We start from the raw sequence: 19145 nt of genomic DNA on the forward strand, positions 1-19145 counted from the left end.
TCTGGTTTGTAATACCAGTTTTTCATTTGTCCCTATAAGTCATCAACTCAGTAATTTTGAAGAGTTCGTTATGCCAATTTTATTTTAACTGCTTGTGAAGTTCATAGTAGTTAATTCGATGGTTTAGACTGGCAGAAGAACATTTGATTGAATTATTAGCAATTGATTCATTGATAATGATGGAATATGATTATCAATTGAAATTCGAAAATACATCGCTATAGGTCTAAACCTGGTACTACTTTCTTGAAGGAATAAAAAAAAGTTGAGTACTTCGGTTGACATGAAAATTTCACACACAAATCAAAGACAAATTCCTTCCGGAAAAGATGTTTCGAAAATTCAGTATCGTGAGTTTGTAACGAAAATTTCGTTCCACTGCTAAAGTTTTAACATTTTGCATCGAAGTAATGCCGGGACAGTAGTCACTTCCTCTTTCAAATTCGAGTGAAGACCGCTTGCGCGAAAAAGATCGGATATCGATGGCATATCGTGAACATCGAGTGATTTTTGCTTCAGAACGGGACTTGAGTAGCGACCGTTGACGAATCGACAGGTTTGTGCAGAGAACGTGGTGTAAAGGCATTTTCTGGTAAAAGACATATTTATCCTATTTATCTTTTATTAAATTGTGTAGAAAGGTAGATTGAATGTTAAAATAGCTCATTGAGTAATTCTGTTGATTTACAGTGAACAATTTTCGGATTTTTCCGAGACCACGAGGATTGAGGTTAAAAATCAAAATTTCCTTTTATTTAAAGAATCGTTGGAAGGAATCGAATTTCAGTGTTATATACCTGTTAGGGAGATCCCTTTGGAGAGGATCGATAACATATTTCTGGTATTCATTGAAATTTGATCACTTTGAAGATTTTAGTTAAATTCCTCATGTTCCTTCGGGGATAGAAACTTGCTAGCCCAATATCGTGCGATCACGAATTTAACCATTCAAGTTTGTTTAAACAGTGTCTACTCTGTATACTTTTTTTAGATATTAAAATAGTATTATTCCGGGGAATGAACATTGACTGCTAGTACAGCTGGACAAGGAACCAACAGAGGAATTCTTCAGGTGAGCATTTATTTTCTATATTTAATTTGTTCATAATAAATGATCTCTCTGTGAGAAATAAATGCAAATCTGATAGAGTTGTTCTCTGTTCTGAGCTGTGTAGTGGTCAGCGTTGGAATTTTCCTCTGTCGAACATTCAATCGCTGGTCTGTACAATTTATATCTCAGGTCTACCAGGTAGTATCTTGGGCCTTTACCGATTGTACCTGCCACCCCTGTCAGCGTTGAAGGTAGCTCTTTCTGAATCCAAAGTGATCTGACAAAAATTTGTTTAGGATTTGTCACCCAAAATTTATCTTCCTTTGGATTCAGAATTATCTGGCATATATTAGCCGTTTTGTCTTATTACTATCTTAATAACACCGGAAATTGCATTGCATATCCTTACGATATCCTTACAAATTATCGAAGATTATTTTTCGTTATATTCAACCTGGCAGTTCGTTGGACTGCCAACTGGATAGATTTTCAATAAAGTTTATAAGGAATTGATTTAATTATCAATTTTATTGTTCACCTACCACATGTAGTGGAATTTACTATTCCCCATTTTCTTAGGAGAATACTGGCTTTTCTAGTTTCATTTTTCCTTATTTTATTTTGTTTCAATTTTCCATTAACCTTTACTTGGTTTTGAAAGTAAAATTTTGTTGAGTAAAATTCAGAATATACCCTAAGGTTCTAAGGATATCTTTCGTTCCCTGAAATATTGTTTATTCAATTCTGATTCATTCCGTTTGTTTCGCATAATATTGAGGAAGCCAAATACTGGGTAGAGGATTGGTATTACAAGGAGGTCCCATCGCTGACGAATTCTGATCGAAGAGGCTCAGTTAACCACTACAAACAATCGTCCTGCTTCATAGAGACCATTGAGTCGTCATCGTTGTCAAGTTAGGAACGATAACAAGTAACTGTTAGCCCAGTAGATTCCAGCCCAACAGCACTTCGTTAGGACCAGCTTCGTTCAAACCACCCATCCAGGTATTATCCAACCAGGACAATCGTCGTTTGAATCAGATTGACAGATTTGTAAATATTCTGAATTTTAGAAGCCTTCAGCTGATATTTTTTTGTTGTTTTGTTTCGTTCATTTTGAACCTCAGGTATGTTAGTAATAACACGCTACCTTACTATAATTATTTCATTCATTTACTAGTTCAACATAAACTATTACAAAGATTATCTAGAGAACATATTTTATTAGAACACCTTGTATATTGAGTCTGAGTCTGGTATTTTGGTACTGCCTAAAGGAACACCTACAAACAGGTCAATTTGCATCATAATATTCGTTAAATCTGTAAAAGATATGTTGGTACCTCCTTATCATTCCTTAATTATTGTAGATAGTTTACACCATGTCAAAAATGCGATAATTTATTCTAGCCTTGCAGAGAGTTTGGCAACTTCAGAATATCATCTCCAACAGCTCTATAATATATTCCTCTAGTCATATCGCGATGTAGATACTTGTAACAATACTCCATATATTGACTCCTCATCATTAAGTAAACGGTAAAGACGGCTCTGAGTGAGTATTTCTTGGACATCTGATGAAATAATGATCATCGGATCGATTGTAGCTGAAAGAGATTACGAATCATTAAAAGAATGTACTCAAAAAGACGTGTTCTGAATTATTTTTAAAAGTATAAGTATGCATGCTTACCTTCTTCATTCGTCAATCGCAGTAGCTTACTTCTTTCGTCTCGACCACGATTCGATTAATTATGACTTGGAAGATCTAACAAATTTGTTTTATTGATTTGTGTACATCTTGTCTGAATGGTAGGTTAGAAACATTTCATCGGTATTTAGCTCGTCGATGTTGCCAACTATTCCAGCCGAAATTCTCTAGAATCGGGTTCGGTTAAGGAATACCTTGTACTAGAGTTGTGTGGGGACAATAAATATTTATTGTAAATTTTGTATATTTCGAATGGGTTGTATATAATATTTGTCATGTAGTGTTGCAATCGGAAGGAGCATTCAACCTTCATCAGATCTGCAACTTCAGTTGTTTTCACGAAACAGACTTGGGATAGAGTATTCCGTCGAAGGTCAATGACTCGTAGTAGGTGGCTTTTCTATTTCAACTGACAGGAAGGTCATTCGATCGAGAATGTCATTTGTCCTTTTTGTGTGCTGATCAAGTAAAGGAAGGTGTTAGTATTCGTTGACTCGTGAAATTTCATGATATTTCAATCATCCTTCATTGGGCTATATTTTACGAGACAAATTTTCAAGCTGAGGTTATACTGGTGTTACGATTTGGCGTATTTTTGTTATATAACCACGGCTATACTTGTTAGAGGATTTTTAAAGAATCTCACCTAACCTTGAAAGTGTAAGCATTTCCATCGGAATCTTTTACCAGGTATGTGTATATATTTGTTATGTTCGAGTTCATCTTCATTCGTCTAAGCTTTGTTTTATCGGTATTTTTGGTATTCACCAAATCTTTTTCTTATTGTCAGATGCGACAAGGCCGAATTTCATTTAATGTATGTCCACCATCTAAGTAACCAGCTTTTCAAGTGGAAGTCGCAGTTCGTAAAAACCCCTTTCGGCCAGGGTAAGTTAATGTATATTTTTTTTCTTTTATGATTCTTTCGATTGAGGGTTCATGGAAACGCTGAAATCAGAACAGCTGTTGAAATAAGTTTTTATTTGTTAGAAATAAATTTTGAAACGTTGCCAGATCTCAAATTTATTTGTACATTTGGAAACCAATTCCCAAAAATGGGTTCGCGTTAGATTTTCAATTATCATTTCCTTTTATTCACTTATACAGGGAGTACTATATATTTCGTAGCGAATAAAACAATGTTTTTGTCTTTAAATGTTTCATTGGGGGTTTGTAATTTCAATTGCTCTTACCGGTTTAGTCAAAAGTGGGATTTGATTTTTCAGTTTTGTAGAGTTTTCTAATTTGAATTTCCCTTTCTGACAGGGTTTTTTTTATCTTCTCCTATTGGTCTTTGGAGTCCAATAATTCCTGGAATTCTGAACACATTGAGAGGCTATGTGCAAGGCGGATACCTAAAAGGGACTATCGCTCATCAGTGGAATATACAGGGCGTTCCAAAACTGCCAATTTACAGGGCGCTACAGAGAATCGGACCGAATTGGCGTGTGCCATACACTTCGAGGAGCACGCAAGTTTGAATGCTATTTTTTTTTCTTCTTCATAATTGCTTGTTGCTAAGATATCGCGTTGCTTTGTAGCTGATTTATAGCACATCATTGTTAGAGGTGTAAATGCATATAATTTGGTAATATCGCTATTTGTATATAACTGCATATTTTTGAGTAATTTAGCTATATGGTATAACGCATGCGCCTGAGCTCAAGCGACGTTTATTAGCAGAACACCCGTTATTGGAAATGATATTTATGCATTCTCCTCCCTTTTCTGCTTGATATTGATTTATTTGTAGTTGCCAAGTGCTTACTATTACCTACTTAGTTTGCTTATGGTACGAGTAACGTTAGATAACGGTTGCTTACCTGCGTCCGACGCTATATAGTTGCTTGCTACTCCCATTTACATGTCAGAATCTAAATTTGTTGTATTGAGTGAGCTTATTGTTTTATTTTTGCGTAATATTTAATGCCTGCTTAGTACTTTAATACTTACGCTTCCAGTCCAGTGGGTAATTTTTGTTATAGGTTAAAGTTTGAAGATCCTAAACTACATGAAAAACTATGATTATTGATGTTAATAAATTGGTTTAGTACTACGGTTTGTTGTTTCAATCGGAGTTGGTAAATTGGAAGATTGAGTTTGCGAAATCGGGTATTTGTCTGGAAATGTAATTTACCTGGCGCCCATAAATAACTTGAAATTCAGTGACATCTTATCGAACCACCCCTTCTTCACTGAAGCTAGCGGCAAATGCCCACTTGTCATCCGACACCTGTGGTCGAGAAACCTAACCACTGATACGGCTCAGTGTCGAGGTTTCAGTTTACATAATTTTGTTAGTTGATATAGCCTTCAGCTTTTGATCCTTGATGAATATAGCCTTCAGCTTTTGAAATTTTGATTAATATAGCCTTCAGCTTGAAATTTAAATTGTTGTTGTTAATTTAAGTTGTTAATTGTTCCTGCTGGTTTATTCTGCCTCCTCCCCCAAGATAGAAAATTTCTTGGGTAGTAATTATCTGTTATTTAATTTTCATTTGCTACCTGGCGCCCACTTAATGAGCCAGTCAAGTCAACTTTGTTATATTGGTAGTAGTCAGTTTCAATTTGCTTTCGACTGTTACCAATCATTTGTTGAAACTTACTCACACCCTCACCGTAACAATCTGAGCAGCCTATAAGCACATAAGTTATAACTTCCATATTTTGAACATTGAGTTTTTACCTTTGCACGTTCAGAACTTGGAGGGTTACAAGTTCTGAATCTGAACTAGGATTACCCTGATCAGAAAAGTTTGTAGAATAGAGAAGAGTAACAATTTTTTTTTCACAAATCATGTTTTATAACAAATTCATTTTCTTTTTGGAGGTTTAATTCAATGATTTTCAATATGAATTAGTATTTCGATAATATGAATTTGTGTTGATTTCATGAACAATTTGATTCATATCTCCTAAACACAAAGCACAAAGCGATCTCAGAGTGGTGCCTGTGTGAAAGTAGCAATTCACATTGGATTTGAATTTCTGGACATTAAATCTATTTGGAAAAACGTTTTCAGCAAGTTTATTTCACATAAACACAGTTCTCCAGATGTAAGAGTTCTATAATATTGAAGTTCGAGGTGTACTGAGTTGAACCTCAAAACGATGAGCAGCCACAGTCCGCATTTCTGATATGTACCGTTATTGGTGGAATCAAATATGCCAAGTCACTTGAACACTTTCCGTGGAAGTATTTATAGAAGAGAGACAAATCTCCAACCTTTCTTCGATGTTCAAGACTATCAAAGTTGCACGTAATGTTCCCGTCTCCAATCAGGTGGATGGCTCTTTTCTGGATGGAATCCAGCAATTTCAGGGTCTGATCTGAGCTTTGAAAAGCATCAAAAGTTGCTAAGGTGTGTACAGTTTTCTGGTTCGGTACAGTGTTCCAACCTTTTGAGAAGCAGCTTTTGCATTTCCAGCGACATGATTATGCATTGACGTGTTGGTGTCTAGACGCTGTCGAAAATTAATTTCCGGCATTGTGGATTCTAGTGTAGGAATAGTGGGTGGTACCTTTCCCACAAAATCGACTGTGGAGTGCAATTTGAAGGAAGATAATGAAAGAAGAAGTCTTTCCTAGTTTCGAAAATACTGGAAAAAATCAAATATCCACTTCTGCTGGTACTTCTCATTTTCAAGAATTTTCTGAATTTCATTCTAGATATCTCAAGAGTTTTGAATTGAAAGAAGTGAATTATTGTACAAGACGAAATCAACAACTACTCAGTTTTCCCAAACACCGATCCATTTAATTGATAGGGGTTTATTTTTCGGGGAGATACATTTTTGGTGAAAGGAAAATTTTGGCTTCCTACTTCTTTATCTCCAAACACAAATGTAAAAATCTCCCAAGGGAATAAAGAAAACAGTCAATCAAAAAAAAATACCTCTAGGCAAAGATGTATAAAAATTAAGAAGTAAGTAGAAAGCCAAGACCTTTCTTTTCCAACCGATCTATTTTTCTGATTCAAAGGTAAATCAGAAATGACAATTTTTTTTTGTCAAATTCCTTAAGATTTTATGAAGTGGAGAAACCTCACTGAAAACACAAGGTTGGTATATGAACATATTTCAGGTGATAGCTTTCATCATTCATTTTCCAATGGAACTCGATGAAAGTTTCATAATTCTGTTGAAATGAGTTTACGAATACTAACATTATCTTGATTGAAGTATCAAAGAAAATATTTTCACAAAGGTAATATTCAAATGAGTTCGTTATCCTCGTGATTCACCGTAGAGAAGATTCGTTGCAGTAAGCCTTACAAGGCTCAATACATGTATCCATTCATTAATTGTTGCTATAGTAACCGCATGTAATGAGCAAGATGCATAGAAACCTTGATGTTGTCACCGATTTGATTATGTTCTGTCTGAAATTCTAGACACGATTGAAAAGATTGAGTCAATTTTGTGTATATTTTGATAGAAGGTGAGAAACTCGACTTGCACCATTGGTGGCGTCTAGGACGACAAATCAAAAAGCACTGCATATTGAAGTGTTTTTTGAATATTTTCAATTCCATTCAGCAGCTAGATTCAGCAAGTAGCCAATGTCTTAGGCAGCTGAAAATGCTGGAATGTGGTGGATGCAACCAATTTTGTCTTGCTTTAATATTTTCAAATTGTCACATGTTCGAATTCAGATTTTTTATAACATATAATTAGGATTTAGTTCATATAATTTCATTATAATTCTACATTACTTGAATTTGAGTTGTATTGATAGTGATAAATAACAAATGGTGATGAATTAATGGTCATAAATATTATGCTTTCGACTATCTTTTATTCCGTAAAAATGTGAAAAAACAAATGTAAACATTTGATGATTTCCTGAAGACAAATACATTAATGTATTCGATATTTCTAAAAATATTCTTTTTTATCTGACACATTTGGTAATTCCAACAACCCGATAAGGTTTGTTATGTTATTTTTTGTTTATGAAAACGACAAAAAATGTCAGTACGACAATGAACATCATTGTAGAGTTAGAATATTCTCATTTAGTTTTCGGTTTTACTAGTAGAAAGGTTCCACGTCAACAATCTCTAAAATGGTCAATTCTCGTCCATTGGAAGAAAAAATTGAAGCGATTTTCATTTACAATGCGACGCGTAAGTTTCACGAGACCGAAAGGATTTTCAATGAACGTTTTCCGAATCGTCCTATCTGTGGAAAATATTTGAGGGAACATGTATCCAAATTCACAACTACCGGTAGTGTACATAACAAAAAGCCCCCAGGTCATCCGTCCATGGTACACCAATTATTTGAAGATGACCCTGATTGAAGAACAGAATTCTGCGAAATCATGACGGAAACCATTGCAAGGCATCCTACCTATCTACACAATATTTCTTTCAGTGACGAATGTACTTTTTCTTTCAACGGCAATATTCACAGACGAAATTGCTGTTATTGGAGTGACATCAACCCTCACGTTTTCCGGGAAACACATACCCAATATCCAAAAAATTTACGTTTGGGCAGGAATATTATGAAACCTATTGTAGGACCACTATTTATTGATTAAAATTTGACAGAAAAACTGTATTTGAATAAGCTGGAAACTACTATTGACCTTCTTATCACTGAAATCGTCGAAGTGAACCCTGGTGAATTCGATATGGATATTGTATTCAACAAGATGGAGCACCACCACATTACTCCAGACAAGTAAGAAACTATTTTGATACTACTTTTCCCGGTCGTTGGATTGGCCGTCGAGGTCCTACAGAATGATCAGCCCGCTCGCCAGATTCAACGCCTTTGGACTTTTTTTGTGGGGCTATTTGAGGCAAAGGGCGTGAAATATTGGAAAGGCTGTTCATATGTCAAGAGCATCTTCTGAACTGACGTCAAGCTTATTACTTCATATTATGTAGTTAAATGTCAATGTATTCAGGCAATTCTTAAAAGTTCCGCCATTTTGTAGTAGGTGAAGATATTGACTTCATATTCTAGCGTTGTGAAGTATTCGTCAGGAGCTTCAAAATGATGTGTCACAAGACCCCCCTTTCTATTCAATTTTTTTATCCCAGATGGCGCCCAGTCGCCATTTCGAAAGTTTCATCTGTCAATTTCACTACAAAATAAAGTATTAATGCATTAATTTTACTATCCCAAATCTCAATTTTTTGAATTGACTCGTTCTGAAAATAAAAGGGGGAGGACATTGAAGAAATGCACTTATATTGAAGAGATCACCTGTTTAAATCATTTGCAATAAGTTCAATCCAATAAGTGGTTCATGTGACTCTAATCTATCTCCATTATCTTTTATATATGTATCAATTATCGGTTGTGAGTTTATCCTTTTTCTCTCAAATCATTATTCTCTGATGAGAAGGTGAGTATATATTTTATATATGTATATTTTATATATGTATCAATTATCGGTTGTGAGTTTATCCTTTTTCTCTCAAATCATTATTCTCTGATGAGAAGGTGAGTATATATTGTTTGCAATCACTCATCTTTCAATTATTTGTCTCCTGCACAAATGGAACAATTAGGGTTTCCGTTACCTACTGCTATATTTGTAGTTGACAACATTTGCTGAATTAATTCATCCAAAATTATTTCCACATTTGTACGTCCTGATAAAAGTTGCTAGTGGACAGTTGCCATGTCTCTCCATCTCAGAAGTACAAGTTGTAATAGTAATTAGCGTTTCATTCAAGTCACGGAGTAAGACTTTGTCGAATAGAGAAATTTCGTGCGGAATACTAACAGAAGTACCATGTTATATTGTATGTGTAAAGAAAAATCAGAGGGAGACACGAAACCTTGCAAAATTTGAAATCACTTAAACGTTGAAATCTCAGCAAAGTGGAAGTAGAATTTTTCCTTTTACAGTTTAAGATAATACCTCCAGATTTCTCTGAGAAAAATATAAAAAATTAGTAATCAAACGAACACATTTGTCTTCCAAAAATTTTACTGAATAACAAATTTCGTCAGTAGATTATTCTTTTGAAATTCATGCTCTAGGAACCAAAGGTATTTTGAAAAATTTGGCATGGTCGTGTATTGAATATTACTGGACTTTTATCCCAACACCAAACCGTTATTTCAACACTTCGACACGTGTTTCGGTCACCAAGTGATCATCTTCAAGAGGAAGGTCCTGTATTGATAAAAACTAAATCAACCTTGATCACATTATCTATGCCGGGTGTTTTCCGTTGGCTAACGAAACATTTTTTTGATATGTTTTAATGGATAAGATGTAGACTGAACTAGGAATGCGTTGTTGGACTCGCCTGTCTCTAAAAAACAAGCCTAAGTGAACAAGGGGAATGACATCTCCCCTTACGAAAACGTTATCTATTGAATCGACAGAGAATTCGATCCTTGAAAATCAGCGTAGCACCACTGATGAGACTATGGCGGTTCAAGACAGCTTTCTGGTGTTTCTGAGATCTGTTTATTTCAGGTAATTGCCTAGCAGTGAAAACTGCTGTGAAAGACAGAGGATGAATCTCGTCGGCGGTCGATATCGAAGCTTGACTTTATAACTGATCGCCTTAGGACTTGGTAATTCTTAATATTCGAGGATTGAGTTTTTTGTCGATTCCATAGATGACGTCTTCCTAAGGGAGTATGTCATCACCCTTGCTTACTCAGGTTTGTTCTTCAATGACAAGTCCAGCAATGAATTCGTGTTTCATCCGTTAGTTAGGGAAGCTATAGATTATGCTATAGACAACCCCTCCCGATATAGAAGGCCCCGACACTCTGTAGAATGAGGCCCTCATGTCCTCCGTTAGCGGACGAATAGCTTTTTCATCCATCCCACGCCAGCCAGGTCGAATCGATACATTAAGAGAGCTGACGTATCTGTGCGTTTTTCTGGTTGACGATCAGCCGGTACTGCACTGTTTTCGGCTTTCAATAGTGTGTGCGTTGTGTTGTGGTGAGCAGACTACACCACTTTCCGTGAGTACGTTTGAAAATTTCATTTTCTTAGCGTTAATCTTGCTCAAAACTTGTTTCTGGTGTTTTTCCATGTGAGTTGAAGTCATAACAAGTATGGAGGAACTGCTTCGCAGCCTATCTGATGAGGACAGGGGCGAGATTGTTGGTCTGATATGCCAATTAATCTCTTCTCTGGGCCTGACCCAGTCAGAGTTGCACGACAAAAAAGTGCCAGATCCCGGCAATATTTTGCCGGGATCTGGCCTCCCTGACGTCTCCAAGAGTCGTATTGACGAATGGATTCGTCAAGGACAATGCCAAATAAGGCAAAAAGAAGCCGAAAAAGAAGGTCGTCCATGACAATGTCGAGGAAGAAGTTGGGAAATACTATCCCTCGACAATGTCGAGAAAGAAGTTCGGAAATACTATCCCGATTCCGAGACTACTTTGCATCCAATGACCCAAAATCGGGTCAGTGAGGTGGCCGGACCTAGCGGTAATGCCAGTGACGTTGGACGTTGAAATGGACGTGAATACAAAGACGTCCAATGACAGTGCCTCCAAAAATTCCAAAGGCACTGTCAAATCAATTCATGACGAGGAATCTACTCCCATCCCCCGCTCCTCTGAAGCTACGTCGGCTACGCTACAAAAACCAGAATCCCGCCCATTGTCGTCCGTCAGAAAATCAAACGGGTATCTTTGATAAAATTGGCTGCTGAAGAGAACATCAAGTTCTCAAAAGCTGCCAATCTGCACGACGGCATTAAAGTCCAACCTTGTTGAAGGAAAAAATCCCTCACCACACATGTTCGCTTCCTGAAGAACGGCAAATCCGTGCCGTATTCAGAGGAGTGCAAGAGCACTTGGCAATCGAGGATATTCGTGGGGAGCTCGAACCCAGCCAGCGTCACGCGCATAAAGCGTGTGGGGAAACCAATACCTTCAATCCTAGTTTTGTTAAACTGCTGCCAGCGTAACTGCTTGGCAGTCCCCATTTGCGTCTAGGTGCGCTGGCAGGCATATCACAAATGCCTACAAGAAGGTCACGACTGACCCCCCGAAGTATAACAACTGCAAATGGGTCCACACTGCGAATTATCGTGGCTGCCCAGGTACCCTAAGGGCAGTCATCACCAAAAAAATCAGCCCCATCAGGGAGACCTGCGGGGTCTGGACGCATCCAGGAGGGGGTCAGCGTTGCCAGAGCCGCATTCAGGGGTGTCAGCAGTACTGCAAGGCCCACCCTCCGCAACGTGAACGCAGGGGGTTTCAGACATCTGTGCCGCACTGGTCTAGATGGAAAAATTGTTCGTCAAATTCCCCGTGCTACAGAAAATGTTCATGGTAAATACCGACGTGATAACCGGAACTGCCAATGTCTAGACAACCAACGTTGCCTAAATCTCTGAAGATAGTTTTTAGGAAAGCTATTGGCATTCGATCAAAAAGACTCGACTTCGAGGATTTCGTTATTCATCACAACATCTATGTGGCTCTTGTCCAAGAGACACACCTGAGAAACGAATCCAGTTGTCATTAAAAATTACAGTTTCTTCCACTGAAGACACAGAAAGTGTTTGGCGTGGCAGAGGGGGAGTTGGCATCTTTGTCAAGCGTTCCCTTTAGTGGGTCCAATATGGCATTGACTGTGCTCGATTACACGAAACTGTGGTCGTGGGGGTCGAAATTCGACTGAACAGGGGTTGTCACAGAATAATCTCGCTTAACAACCCTCTGAAAAATCATTTGCTTCCAGAATAACTGGATGAACTGCTGATATAAGGCACCATTCCGACAATTGCTGCTGGTGACTTTAACGCCAACTGAAAACTATGGAGCAGAGCCACAAATCGAAACGGCCAAGCGCTCTACGCGCATGTTGAAGGCATGCATATCTTGTGCTGGGTCCTAATGATCCTACGTACTATCGCGGGCAGACTAGGCCTGACGTACTAGATATCGCGCTTCTCAGAAATGTCTCTCTGACTAGCAAAATTTACGTTCTGTCAGAATTGGATTCTGATGATAATCCAGTTATCCTGGTACTGGGTGATGATCTTCATTCTCCTGATTATGAGATCTTGGACGTATTGGGATATCTTCACAACCGAGCTCAGAGAGATGCGCGCCCCCGCCCCTCCTGAGGCACTTCGCTTTCCCGACGAACTTGACGCGGCAGTTTAGCATTCCAAGCTTTCTGTGAATGATGCGTTTTGAGCGGCCACCTCCAGGGAGAAGTATCCGCTGAAGAGCTACAATGAGTTTCTCCCTCGTATCAAAGCCTTGATGGGAGAGAGAAGGCTCTAACAACGAATCCTTTTCCCAGGAGATAAAAGTGCGGCAAGTAGGATGGCCAATTAAATCAAACAGGTCATCATTGACCACCGAAACGAAAGGTTGGAGGAGCTCTTGGAGTCCCTGCTCCCTCACCTATTCTCCCATTCACCGAGAGCACGGAGTGTGCTACTCCCCCACCGACAAAGCGTTGGCCTTCACTGATACGATGGAACGTCAGTTCAAACCTTAACGTTGACGACAACGATGAAATCAACCGCGATATACTGCTGGAAGATCGGGTTCACCGTATCCTCTGGGAAGATGACGATGATAACATCCGCCCAGCTCTTATGGAAAAGCTGAAGGGTTACATCAGGGCCGCAAAGGCCAAGAAAGCTCTTGGGCTCGATTCAATAACCCATAAGTTGTTGAAGAGGCTCCCAGACAACTGCGTTGAAAGCTTACTACGGAATATTAACCAGAAGGTGGAAGCATGTGATCGTCGTCGTGATCCCAAAACAGGGACAAAACCTGCTGTTACCGCAGAATTATCGCCCGATCACTCTGCTCTCGTCGGCGATTGAGCTGGCTGGAAGAGTTGTTCTGCAAAGACTCAACGAAGAAGTTGAGGACCGAAATATTCTAACTGACGAACAATTTAGTTTCAGGAGAGAACACTCCACTGATCTCCAGGCACTGAGACTGGTTGAAAACACCATCGCAGAGCTGAACCAAAACCGCAAAGTTCATGTCGTCCTTTTAGACATTTTGAAACACTTCGACCGTGTTTGGCACGAAAATCTTCTGCATAAGCTAATCGCGTTCGACCTGCCTCGAGGCCTGATCCGGTGGATTGGGTCTTTCCTGAAAGACAGAACATTTCAGGTTAGAGTAGAGGGCTATCTGTCTGACAACAGAGATATCCTCACTGAAGATCCACATGGGGGCCGTGCTCTCTCCCATGATGTACACCCTTCACACCAGTGACCTTCCGAAGTCTGAGAGTGTGAAGATATCTCTATACGCTGTCGACACGGCTCTTCTCTCATCTTCCATGGGTCGGGAGCTCGGGATCATCTACATGCAACGTGCATTGGACGACTTCGAGCGCTGGTACCTAGAATTGAAGATCCGAGTGAACACGGACAAGATTCAGGCGATAACCATGGGAAGATTATCATCTTCTCCGGCCAGAAAAGTGAGATTTTCTGGAAGGGAGATCTACTGGCAAGCGCGGGTAAAGTACATCAGTCTTTGATAGACCGTAGGCTCACCTGGAACCCGCACATACCAACCGTTAAGGCAGAGATCGAGGGTCCGGATCAGAAGTCTGTGACTTCTGATCAACAGACGTTCTGAAATGAGCCTTAAAAATAAGCTCACGATCTACAAAATGATGTTTAAACCTGTCATCATGTATGCTTAAGGCGTCTGAGGACAAGCGGCTCCGTCTAACATCTCCATTCTGTAGAGTGTACAGGACAAGTTAATACGGATTATTCTGAATGCTCCGTGGTTTGTGCGGAATGAAGCCATCCGCAGAAATTTCTAGCTGCCTTCCATTCAGCAATCCATTCAGTCGAGGAATCGGCGAGTCGAAAGCTATAGATTATGCTGTAGACGACCCCTCCCGATATAGAAGGCCCCGACACTCCGTCGAATGAGGCCCTCATGTCCTCCGTTAGCGGACGAACAAATTTTTCATCCATCCCACCCCAGCCAGGCAGGGGTACACCGCGAAGGGCCGTACTGATGTCTGAGGACTTTCATACCCCCACCACCTCTTAGTCATGAACCCATTTGTCCTTCTGACAAAAATCAGCCACAAGGGTAAGGGAGCTAGGCTCAAACCTGTCTGAACTGAAGATGCTTGGTCAGCAATTCGTTTTTCAGCCTATCATTACTAATGAAACCATTGGTGGATCGAAACAGCGCTGTCTATCGTTGAATCACAAATGCGTTGTGTTTGAGGTCTGTTCATTTAGAAAGATATTTAAGATTAGTGAAAGATGAAAGTGAAACTTCTAAGTCATGCTATTTTAGGCCACAACGTGATGTGGCATGAAATAGTGAGTTTGATGTTTCTTTGAATGATTTTCTATATTACGATTCAAAGCTTCAACTCCAAATGAACATCGTTACTTCATTAATCAATCTCGAACCATTCAGAAGAGTTTCAACTGCTGATGTTCGGTAGATTCATCAACTGATAAATATTATAAGATAAAGTTATAGGTTCCTTTTCAAAAGGAAAAAGCTTATGTGTTAGCAAAACATGTGATATTGTTCAAATACAGTTTGTGGAGATCTAACTGTCAGGTGTAGTTAATGAAAATTATAGGTTCGAATGATCAATATGGTGCTTTGATCTGGCCTATAAGAATAGATTACAAGGCCTATATGATTAAGATCCAGACGAATTTCTGCATGTGGAGCATTTGATTCTACAGTCAGAAATAATGAGTGTCCAAAACTGTGAGAAATAATGAAGGAATTCACTTCAAAATGAATGGATTACTTTTTTGGGAAAGAAAGGTTTTGACTTCTCCATCTTTATACAAAAAAAGTGGAAAACTTCAATTGCGAGAAGAGAACAATTCATTCTGAAATAAACTATTTAGAGTGATCTGTGAATAATGCAAAAAAGTTATTTTCAGAAATGAACTGAAAGAAAAACCCATTCAAAATAATAACTTTAATATAAACATTGAATTACACGAAAAAAAGATACTTTCAAATCAACTACTTCAATATGAACATTGAATTTTACAAAAAAACAATGTGTACTCCTTACATTCGTTATGGAATTGAATCAAATATGATTCACAGGATTGCTACACAATATAAGTATTATATAAAAGAGGTGAAATTTCACAATCGGCTTGATGCTTCTCGAGCACCTATTTGGATAACATTACAAGAGAAGAGAATTGAAACTTTCTATGTTTCATACATTATTTACAAATACAAGTGATGAAAAACATAGAGAGTTTCAATTCTCTTTTCTTCATTATGATCTGCTACCACGTAGTAACGACTACATTCATCAATTTATTACAAGATAATGCACACAATTCATCCATGAGATTATGACTTATATCACGAATGAGTTAGATGTACTTATGTCATCGATGACATGAAGGAGAGTTGTTGAGACCTATTTTCAAGGTTTGTTCTCTGTCGAGTCATTAGCCCAATATTTTTACATTTCATTTTTATTCATTCTACTGTGTCGGGAGTCTAAAATCTGACGTGAGCTGTCAAACTGACGAACAGATTAATTTTCGCACCGATATATTCCAAGTTATTTCCATATAAACGATTGTTTCTGGTGGATGATCAGCCTTTAATCTCTTGTGTTAGTGACTGCGCAAGAACCGCTCGGACATCTAGTTAGTACGTTCAGACTTATCATTTCACGGAACTGTTCATTCACCATCGCCTACTCTTGGGACAACAAAGGGTGTGAGACTTTCGACAGCGGTATGTTGGAAATGCTAGACGGCCTGATGACCAGGGACAGGGGTGAAGTGATTGGTTTCATAGGCCTTTTACTTGACCGTCTGGGCCTGAGCCCATCAAAGCTGCCAAAAGGCATTCCCAGGTCGGCGTTTAGGGAGCCTTCTGGCCCTCCACCAGGGGTCAGGGAGCTTTTTGATCGTCCGTCAAAGATACCCCCGTCGGCTCCCACTTCTGTGCGCAGCCAGAGATAAAAACCAAAACTGCGAAAGCCGAACGAACCGTCAAACAAGAAACGAAGACTCCCAGAAGACTTTTATTCTCTTTATTCTTCTTCAAAACCAGCCTCTCAGGCAGTGAGAAATACCGGGACTAAGCCAAAAACGATTGTCAAAAAAGTGACAAACCTACGTGATTAAGCTCGGAAATTCTCAGAATCCGAACTTTCAACTACTGAATCCTCTGTAGATGGTGATGTATTGCCCGACGTCAACATGAGCGATGGCTCTGATATAGGAGAATAATTAATCTCCACTATACAGAGTGGCCCAAAAAATCAAACCATCCAAAACGACGAAATTAACCAGGTTGGAAATCCCACGGAACAGGAAGCTTGCTCTTTCCTTCCTCTACGTCCTGAGATGCCCTGAAACATCAAAAAAACTCGCGTTTCTGCAATTGTCGTTCGCCAGAAGGACAAGTGAGTTCAATTCACGAAGTTGATTACCTTTCACATGGACAACTATATGAAAGCAGTAAACCTGGCTGACGGCATTAAAGTTCAGCCTTCTTCGATCGAGGACTACACAAGTATGTCCAAATTATTGGTGGAGGAGAAAATCCCTCATCACACCCTTCCTGAAGATAGGCAAATTAGGGCCATCTTCAGAGGGGTCCCGGAACACCTGGAGATCGCTGACATTGAGGACGCTTTGGTGGATGAAGGTTTCCAACCATCAACCGTCACCAGGATGATGTGAGGAAACCGTCCACTTCCACTGATTTTGGTTCGAGTAAACCAAAATCAGAAACATATCTATGACGAATGGGACATCCATCGAAGGTTAATGACATCTGCTCCGCCCTGGACCAGATGAAGTAACTCTTCTTTCAGTTTCCCGTACTTGAAAAAATGTTTACGGTGAACACCGAAGTGCTAACTGGAGCTTGTTAATGGCTAGACAATCTGCATTGCCTAGCTCTCTCAAAGTTGTATTTTGGAACGCCAATAGTATCTCAAACTGAAAACATGACTTTGAGAACTTCTTGATAGAACATAACATCGATGTGGCACTTGTGCAGGAAACCTACCTGCACAACGAATCTTTTGGTATTCCAAACTACCGTTTTCACCGTAGTGAACGTGTTGGAGGAGGAGTTGGAATTTTTATCAAACGTGATCTTCCTCACGTACAATTCGGCATTTACTCGGATCAGTTACATGGCACGAAAGCCGTGGGCGTTGAACTACAAGTGAAAAGAGGTCGTCATAGACTAATCTCGATTCACAACCCTTCACGGAATCGTCTACTCCCAGAATCACTGGATAAACTGCTGATGTCGACAAATATCCCCACAATTGCTGCTGGTGACTTCAACGCCAAGTACAATCTGTGGAGCAGACTCACCAATGCGAACGGCCGAGCGCTCCATGCGCATGCTGACCGGCATGAGTATCGAGTGATGGGTCCATATGAGCCCACGTTCTACCGTGGGGATGTAAGGCCTGACGCGCTTGATATCGCACTGCTCAGAAACGTCTCCATGTCCTGCGAAGTGTACACTTTGTCGGAACTTGACTCAGATCATAATCCAGTCATCCTGATGCGATGATCCCCCTCCCCAGTATTATCGCATGAGATCATCCATGGATTGGGAAGCCTTCAAGGCTCACCTAGTGGAGACACGTACAGACCGTGAGGCGCTTCCAACTCGCAACGGTCTCGACGCGGCGGTGGCGGATTTTGAATTGTCTGTGAACAACGCTTTCCGCGCAGCCACAACCAGGACAGAGTGTCCTCTGCGAAGCTACAATGAGTTTCCTCCCAGGATATAGAGCCTTATCCGGGAACGAAATCGACTCAGACAAGTTTATCAGCGGATTATCTACCCTGGAGACATGGCTGCGGCTAGCAGGATGGCCAATCAGGTTAAACAGGCCATCACTGACTACAGAAACGAGAGGTGGAGCGAGTGTTTGGAATCGCTCGAACCTGAGGATGATGAGCTCTGGCGAGTCATCCGCAGGTTCGAGAACAGGAAAACGGCTCCCTCTTCCCTTCACGGACAGCGCGGCATCTACCACTCCCCCGCCGAGAAGGCGTTCGCCTTTGCACACACAATGGAGAGTCAGTTTCGACTTAACGTTGATCCGGATGATGATATTGACCGTTATTTCCGGCTGGAACACCGGGTTCGGCATATCCTTAGGGAAAATGATGACGACGTGATACGTCCAGCTTCGGAGAAAGAACTAAGTGGGTACATTAGAGCCTCCAAACCTAAGAAGACTCCGAGTATTGATTCAATCAACAATAGTTTGTTGGAGCAGCTCTCGGAGAACTTCATCAGATACCTGCTGGATATAATCAACAGATCAATCGCCGTCAGATACTTCCCCCGAAGATGGAAGCATGCCATAGTCGTCATGATTCCGAAATAGGGCCAGAGACCGCTGTTTCCCCAGAATCACTATCCAATTAGTCTGCT

At 39.9% G+C, this 19145-nt stretch overlaps 2 long non-coding RNA genes across 3 annotated transcripts; one reads left to right on the plus strand and one right to left on the minus strand.

The window, feature by feature from the left end:
* Positions 1 to 2202: 2202 nt before the first annotated feature.
* Positions 2203 to 3437, minus strand: LOC141480988 (uncharacterized). 2 transcript variants are annotated; one of them, XR_012464686.1, is made up of 3 exons: positions 2745 to 2962; positions 2395 to 2658; positions 2203 to 2334 (listed from the first exon to the last, which is right to left on the minus strand). It is a non-coding gene; the product is annotated as an uncharacterized lncRNA (long non-coding RNA). The 2 variants fall into 2 exon arrangements; XR_012464685.1 differs by having other exon boundaries at positions 2395 to 3437.
* Positions 3438 to 3512: 75 nt separating this feature from the next.
* LOC141480989 (uncharacterized) lies at positions 3513 to 4818 on the plus strand. Its single transcript, XR_012464687.1, has 2 exons — positions 3513 to 3650; positions 4029 to 4818. It is a non-coding gene; the product is annotated as an uncharacterized lncRNA (long non-coding RNA).
* The last annotated feature ends 14327 nt before the right edge of the window (positions 4819 to 19145 follow it).

Source organism: Leptinotarsa decemlineata, unplaced genomic scaffold (genome assembly GCF_025532065.1).
Source record: "Leptinotarsa decemlineata unplaced genomic scaffold, Ldec_3_MD MMD2_tig00000035_RagTag_RagTag, whole genome shotgun sequence".
NCBI lineage: Eukaryota > Metazoa > Arthropoda > Insecta > Coleoptera > Chrysomelidae > Leptinotarsa > Leptinotarsa decemlineata.